Genomic DNA, 7,819 nt, shown 5'->3' with positions numbered 1-7,819 from the left:
GGGAGGCGGGGCGGGGCAGGGGGCAGGGGGGCACTTGGAGGCTGAGGAAGCTGGGAGCCCCCCAGATCAGAAGGTGAGGAACGGGAAGACCGAGTTAGCTCCTGCAGGTACTGACAGTATGGGCGAGTACCTGGGACCCAGCCTGTAGGCGCCACATCCGGGTGGCCTTCCTGCCAGCAGGGGCCACCACAGCTGGGAGCCGCTCTCCTGGGTGTGGCCCTGGTGCACCCCGTGGACAGAGGGGAGCCCTGTCTCAGCGGCTGTAAGGGGAGAGGCAGCAGGGCCGGCATTCTCACCTCGCCATCAGTACACCGGGGTTCAGAGCTCACTTGGAGGACCTCTGGCCTAGTAGGGCCTAGTGCCCTCAGGGACTTGCAGGAGGGTGGTCTTTCGGGGTACCCAGGAAAGGCTCATGGCACAGGGGCCAGCTTCTCTCCCCTCCCCTGCCCTCCCCCAGGTCTCCTGCAGGCCAGGGCCATCTGGGCAGCTCCGGAGATTACTGGAGGCGCCTCGGGGCCACGCGCCCTGTCCCCGTGCCCATCCACCCTGTGCCCTCGAGGTGTGCAGGGGGCTCCAAGGCCAGCCACAGCCACTCCATGGAGCCGAGAGGACCCAGGAGCCCCTGCCCCTCTGCTGGCAGTGCCCGCTCCAGTGCAAACGGACACCTTGGCCGGGCTCCGTGTCCATGGGCCCCAAACTGGGCAGGTCCTCAGAGGTCAGGTGAGGCGGCAGGCAGGCAGGGCTTCCCGGAGGATCCTGGGAGGTCCAACCCGGGGGTGCCTATGACGGGGTGGGCGCTGTGCAGGCTTGACACGGGCCCCTGGGCAGAGAAGAGGCAGGGCAGTGCTGTGGACATGTCCCCGGGGGTCCTCGGTCCTGGGCCATCTCCCACCAGTTGGGGTTTCCGGAGGCCTGGCTCCCCTCTCCGGGAGGCGTGTGCGTGTTTGTGCTGGGGGTGGGGAGGACTCCTTGAACTCGTCACTTCGGCCAGAATCTTCCCCACTGGGGCCGGACTGGGGTGAGCTCTTGGGCCCCCTGGAATCCCAGACTCCCTCGGATGAGGGACTGGGGAAGGGGTCTTAGTCTCATTCGTGGAGTCCTCTGACTTTGACCCCAGGCCACAGAGTCGAGGTTCTCCCGGCTCTTCCAAGGGAGCTCTCGCCTAACTGGCCCGTCATTAACGATTCATAGCTCGGGCATGGGGGCCTTGGTGAGGGCCGGGGCCAGCCTTGGGGAGATGTTATGGGTGAAGTGGGAGGAGCAGTAATTCAGGCTGGGGCGGGTCTCTGTGCCTCTCAACCCTGGGAGCAACCCTGGGAGGCAGCCCTGGGGTCCCCTGGGTGCCAACGACCTGCTGGTCCCCTTGGGCCCCTGAAAGTATTGGTTCCCACCAGCCAACCTGTTCCCACAGCCAGAAGTTGCCATGGTGACCCCCTCCCACCTTCAGCTACAGCTTTTCCAGTAAAACCATTGCAGAAATCCATACTTCCCGACAGGCACGCCCCGGCCCCCCATCCCCCACTCTGCACACAGGGAGCAGCTGGGAGTTAACCCTGTGCACGCCAGGGGAGCTAGGGGACAGAGCTGGTGGGGGAGTGCTGGGCTGAAAGGGGAAGGTGGACAGTGGGCAGGGCCGCCACCCTGCCCCTCAAGGCCCCTGGGAGTGACTTGAGCAACTCCAGGAAGCTTGGCCTTAGGGGTGGCCTCCCGGGGGCTCCTGGGCCACTCCCTCAGAACCGAGGGTCTCCTGGCCTCCAGCCCTCCTAGACCCACCTCTGCTGTAGTTACGGGGCAGGGCCTCCCTGCAGCTGGACTGCAGCTCCACCGACAGCCTCGTCCCTGCTCTGCCTCTGCCCAACACAGACCTGCCCCTGGAGGCAGGGAGGACTTCTCCTCAGGGGTCTGCTCCCAGGAAGAGCTGGTGGGCCCTGGGTCTCAGAGTCCTCCGCACAAGCTTGGGGAAGAAAAGGATGCTGTGGCCTCCCCGCCCACCCCCTACCCCTGGGCTACAGGTGTGGCCTCCCCGCCCACCCCCTACCACTGGGCTACAGGCCCGGGGGCTGGCTCACCCAGGGGCCTCAGCTCGGGGCCCAGTGGTGCAGAACTGAGGGGGGAGTGGCTCTAATTGCTCGCTCTGAAGCCCAGATGAATAATTGAGAGGTCTTTGAAGAGAATTAATTAGCCCGCTCTTGACTGTAAATGCTCTGCCGATGACAGGCCAGCCATTCCATACCGGCCTCCCAGCCTGGTAAGAGGGCCTCGACCTTTGCCTGGGTCCTGCCCTCTTCTCACCAGGAGGGAGCTGGCAGCTGGGCCCCACCACGAGTCCTGCCCTGCCTCTGGGGTCACAGCGGCGCCCCCAGCCTAGGTACCCCCAGCCTAGCGCTGCTCCTAACATCTCCCAGTAGGCCAGCTGGGAGCCCCTCCCCACGGAGCGGAAAGTGGCTTTTTCACTTTCCCCAGCAAGAGAGGAGCCAGGCCAGCGCCCCTACTGTGCGCAGCCCCTGGTTCCCAGGGGGTGCCCTCTAGGGTGGGGGGATCAGGCTCCTGACATCCAGGGCGGGCCTGGGAGCAGACTCCACTGAAATGCAGTTAGTAACATCAGCAAGGACCAGCAGGTGGCATGGAGGCTAAGGCACTAGATCCCTCATGGCCAACTCCATGGTTCGAGTCCTGGGCCCGGTGACTTGAAAATCACGCTGGGTACATATGCGTGCGTGCCCAAAATCCGAAGAGAATGGAGGAGAGGGGACTGTGGCATGGCCATTCCCCCACCCGGGAGGGGGGTCCCTGTCTTTGTCTCTCTCCATGAGTGTACATGCCCTATAGCAAACACCAAACGAAACACAGTGGGGGTTCCTTCGCCTTTACCCACATGTCATGTAACCCCAGCAGCCCCAGCTGGACCCTGGGCCTCCAGAGCCTCTGGGCAGAACCCGACACAGGTGAGTTTGTCGAATGAGTAAATGAACAGAGGGTTGGATGTGAGAGAATAGAGTAGCAGAGCTGGGCTGGGACCCCTTTTGTTCTGGCTTGGGGCCCAGCTGTGACGGTCTGCCGGCCCCAGGGAAGGGCACTGTGGGAGACACAGCAGGGCACAGACCAGCGTGGGGACGTGGGGGCAGGGCCTGAGTGCAGGTGGCTGCTGGATGCCAGCGAAGCATGGGTGGGGTGGGGCAGGACCCCCAGGCTGGCAGCTGGGGCCGGGCTGGCAGGGCGGTCTGGCCAGGGGCCCCCCGGGCTGGCAGCGGGGGCGGGGCTGGCAGGGCGGTCTGGCCAGGAAGCCGGTGCAGTCCGCTGCTCTTGGTCCAGGGAGTCGTGACAGGGCCTGGGCCGGAGCCGCCCTGGGGCGGAGCTGCCAAGGCTGCCCTGGCGTGCGGGCTGGGCAGCGGGGCAGGGACCGAATGTCCCATGGGTCTAGGAGTGGGGAGGGGAGCTGAGTCAGCCCCAGCTGTCCACTGAGACGACCTGTGACTGGGAACCAGGGGGACCTGGACACGCAGGGAACTGGCTGCTGCCCTCCAGAGGTCTGCCACCCTTCCCTGCTCACCCCTGCTCCGCGCTCAGGGAGGCCGCCCCGGGGGACCCTCGTTGGGCTCCCCATCCTCTGTCCTCTGATGGCGGTGGAGGGCGGTGTGATTGCGTGTGTGGGCAGTTAGTCCCCCACTGCCCTTCCTGGGGTGGTGGGCACATGGCGCGCATGCCCTCGCGGGGCAGCCTCCCTACTGCTCTCCTTCCAGGCTCTGCTTCCGCCGTGGGTACCCCGCTGCCATCACCTTCGGTCCTCCCGCGTCCCGGGCAGTGTGGCCACTGCACAGCTGTCAGTCACAGCCGACTTAGGGGGACTCCACTCCCCAGGTCACCCAGTAAGGGGAGGTCAGTGGCCAGGCTTGAACCCGCACCTGCCAGGCTCCAGGCTGCAGGCTCCTCCGCGTTGCCGGCCTCTGCAAACTGGAGTGTGGTGGGGGCTGGCAGAGCTTCATCACAGGCTCCGGCCTCACTCCAGGAATCAGGGTGGAGCCGGGAACTGGAAGCCAGCCTTCCTCCAGGCGGCCACAGCCAGGCACGCAGAGCCCCGGGAAGACTCTGCCGGACAGGAGGAAGGGGAGTCGGCCAGAGGCAGAGTCGGGAGCCAGGCCTCTCCAGCTCTCCACACCCTGCCAGTGGGGGGCACTGGCCCTTCCGACCGCCTGGTGTCCAGACAGCTTTCTCACTGTGGGGGAATCCCGAGCTAGGATGGAGGCAGGCTCTGGAAGCTGGTTTGTGTATGCGTGACCGAAATAACCAATCGGGGGCTGGCCGGTGGCCTGGTGGTTAAGGCAGCTACATCCCAATGGCCCACAGCTCCAATGAGTCCCAGACCTGGTGGCTAAAAAACATGTTGGACACGCGTGTATGTATCCAGAATCCCGAGAGAATGGAGAAGGGATTGCGGTGCGGACATCTCCCCTGCGGGGGTGATTTTTCACTTCCTTTCTCTTTGCTTTTCTCTAAAGAACACATACGCATCCTATAGCAAAACTAAAAAGAAAAGAAAACAAAAAAGATCTTTGCAGGGGCCAGCAGGTGGCATGGTGGTTAGGATGCTGGCTGTGGGAACATGGCCAACGGTGGTTCAAGGCCCAACCTGGTGCCTTGTTTTCTCACTTTCTCTCTCTGTATGTCTCTCTCTGGTCAAATTAAAAAATAATAATAAATAAAATAATTCTGAAATGTCTTTTAAAGGGACCAGCAGTTGGTGTAATGGCCATGTCGCTGGACTCCCACATAATCAACTGTGGTTCAAGTCCTGGACCCGGTGGCTTAAACTCATGCCGGGCATGCATGTGTGTGTGCGTGCCCAAGATCCTGAGAGGAGAATGAAGGAGAAGGGATTGTAGTGTGGCCATCCCCCCTGGGGGGTGATTTCTCACTTTCTGTCTCTCTGTCTCTCTGGCAAGTGCACATGCCCTATAGCAAAAAACTCCAAAAAAATTTTTTTTTAAAAAAGGTCTTTGCAGATGTAATTAGGTTAAGGCTCCCAGGCGAGGTCTTCATGGGTTATCTCAGTAGCCCCCAAATGCGATGAGAAGCACGCAGATGCAGGGGAGGTCCGAGGTTGCAGGCAGGGCGACTCTCTTTTTAAAAGTTTACTTCTTTCCATGAGCAAGAGAGACAGAGGCAGCACCCAGCAGGGCCTTCGTGTCGTCCCCAGCTTTAGCCAGTCCTGGACTCAGACATATGAGTGCCCAGATGTTCAGGGTGGTCTCTGGACTCGAACTTAGAACCTTCCCATGTGGGTCAGCCTTGAGAGTGTTGTGTTACTGCTGCACCACCGAGCCTCACACACACACACACACACACACACACACGCGCGCACACGCACGCACAGAGACCAGTGAGGCTGCTGCAGGCTGAGGAATGCCTGGAGCCACAGAAGCGGGAGTTGCTGGGGCAGAGCCTGCCCGGAACCTTGGAGGAAGTGAGGCCCTGCGACCCCTTGCCCCTGGGCTTGTCGAGAGCTACCCTGTTTGTGCTGGCTTGTTCCTGCAGCCCTAGACACTCAGGTGCCCAGGTGTCGCTGGGACCGGGTGGAGCCCCCACCAGGGAGAGGTGCGTGTGGTGCCGACGCCTGCAGTCTGACCGTTCTCACAGCTGCTGCATGAAGGGCCACCAAGGACAGACTGGAGCCGGGGGCTCCCAGGAGTTTTCTTAGGTGGCTCCTTAGCTTTGGGTGGTGCCAGGACCCTGCCCAGCCTGACAAAGGGCTCGGGGTGTGTAGCACTTTCTGGGCAGCTTTGTCTACCTGGAGAGGCCTCCCGCTTGGGGGTCCACACTGTGGCCCCAAGTGGGCAAAGTGCCCCGAGGGAGGAGGCAGCCTTGACACGTGCCGAGCTCTGAGTGTCAGTCCAGTCTGGTAGGAGGTCCTCTGACTGCGGCCTCCCCTCGCCTGCGCACGCCTGAACTTGCACTGGGCCCACGGGCTGGTCGGGACCCTCTCCCCAAGCTGCCATGACAGTCACAGCTACAGAGTCCTTTCAGCCATGAAAGGTGGGTCTAGGGGGCCTTTTCTCTGCCAGCCACTGCTGAATGAGTTAACGCCAGGTGGGAAAGGTGGTGGGCAGAGAACTCCCTAGGGAGGAGGGGTCTGAGTGCTGCCTTGTCTGCCTGGGGGCAGGAGGTGAGGGGCTGGGGAATCGCCCTCCCTCCGCCCCCAGGTTCTTGTACATGCCACTCACAGCCGCCAGAGACAGAAAGATGGAAGGTGAGAAATCACCCCCTAGGGCCTAGCCATGCTGCCATCCCTTCTCCGGTGTCCCCTGCGGACTTCGAGCGTGCACACGTACCTGTGCCCAGCGTGGTTCTCCGGCTGCCAGGTCCAGGGTCAGAGCCAGGAGTCGCCATGTGGGACCCAGCACCTAACCACACCACCTGCTGCTCTTCTTCATTTTTGATGAATGTTTCTAAGAAAATAAATATCCTCCCTCTTTCATGTCCGGCAGGTCCTTGCCTCCTCGGGGCACCTCACCTAGCTGCAGGGAGTTCCTGAGTGCTAAGCACCTCCCCACACCCTCCCCGGCCTCTCCTGTCCTGTTTCCAGCAGAGAACTCAGAGGGGGTCATGGGTGGAGCACGTGACCGTTCCTGGGAACCCCAGTGCCGGGCTCCTCGCCAGACTCAGTGGGGCCCCTGCAGGCAGTGGGAGGAGGAAGCTGTTTTCCTGCGGACAGTGTCGCTGTCCCATCCCGGTCTCCAGAGCCCGGGGCCCAGTAGGAAACCCTTGTGGTAATTCTGTGCATCCTCCTGCCGGTCACGGAGCCAAGGCCTCGGAAGACGCTGCCCTCTTAGCCTCAGGCCTCAGCCTAAGGCAGGCTCACGCTGGGCCGGGCTTGTCCCTCAGCCCCTCCGCCAGCACCCAGCACCCACCCTGTGATCTTGGGGTTTGGACACCAGCTTTCCCAGCCAGCCGGAGCCATGCAGGGGCAGAGTTCTGCAGAGGTGCAGAAAGCGAAGGAACAGGGGGCCCATGCGAGTCGCGTCTCGCGGCGTGCTTTCTCACTTTCTCTCTCTCTGGTCAAATTTAAATAAGTGAAGTTAAATAAAATCATTCTTAAGAAGGAAAGCAAAGACAGCTGAGTGAACGAGTGCACAAGCAGCGAGGGCGCGGTGCGGCCGGGCGTTCACAGGACTCTGCTGGCCACGAGCCTCTTTGACTGGGTGGAGGCTGACGCAGACTCGGCCTCTGTGAGGGGTCCCTCAGGGTCCTGTCTGTCAGTGCTGGAACAGGGTAGACACTGGGCTTCACAGGTTCCGCACTTCCGGTCAGCCCACCGGCTGTGGGAACCTCATCAGAGCCTGCCCAGAGGGAGGCCGGCCGGCAGCCTCCACCTGCTGCAGCACCCCTGGGCTCCACCTGCCCATCCACACAGAGCCCAGTGCTGGGGCCTTAGGACCCTGACTCCTATAAACCAGGGGCTGGTGGGAGAGGCCCCTGCAGGAGGCCGAGGCAGCAGGAAGGGCCTGAGACAGAGGGGCAGAGCCAGCTGGGCTTGATGCCCACCCCTTGTGCACCCCCAGGCCCACGGGGACCACCTGCAGCAGGAGCCAGGGGTGGGGCCCAGACTGCGGCGGGCACAGCTGGGCCTGTGGGAGGGGCAGAGGGGCCACTGGGGAAGGGACTTACCAGCAGGCATCTCTGTGGAGACCCCAGGAGGCTTCCCTCACTTCCAGTAAAGACAGAACGTGAGTGAGGAGGCAGCTGCCCCAGGTACCAGCTTCTGCCTGAAGCCAGGCCTGCCTCTGCCCACCCTGGCCGGCCCCTCCGCTGTGGCCCAGCTGTG

The sequence above is a fragment of the Tupaia chinensis genome, unplaced genomic scaffold, assembly GCF_000334495.1.
Source record: "Tupaia chinensis unplaced genomic scaffold, TupChi_1.0 Scaffold000159_1, whole genome shotgun sequence".
In the NCBI taxonomy this organism is placed as follows: domain Eukaryota; kingdom Metazoa; phylum Chordata; class Mammalia; order Scandentia; family Tupaiidae; genus Tupaia; species Tupaia belangeri.
This window is presented reverse-complemented; position numbering follows the sequence as displayed.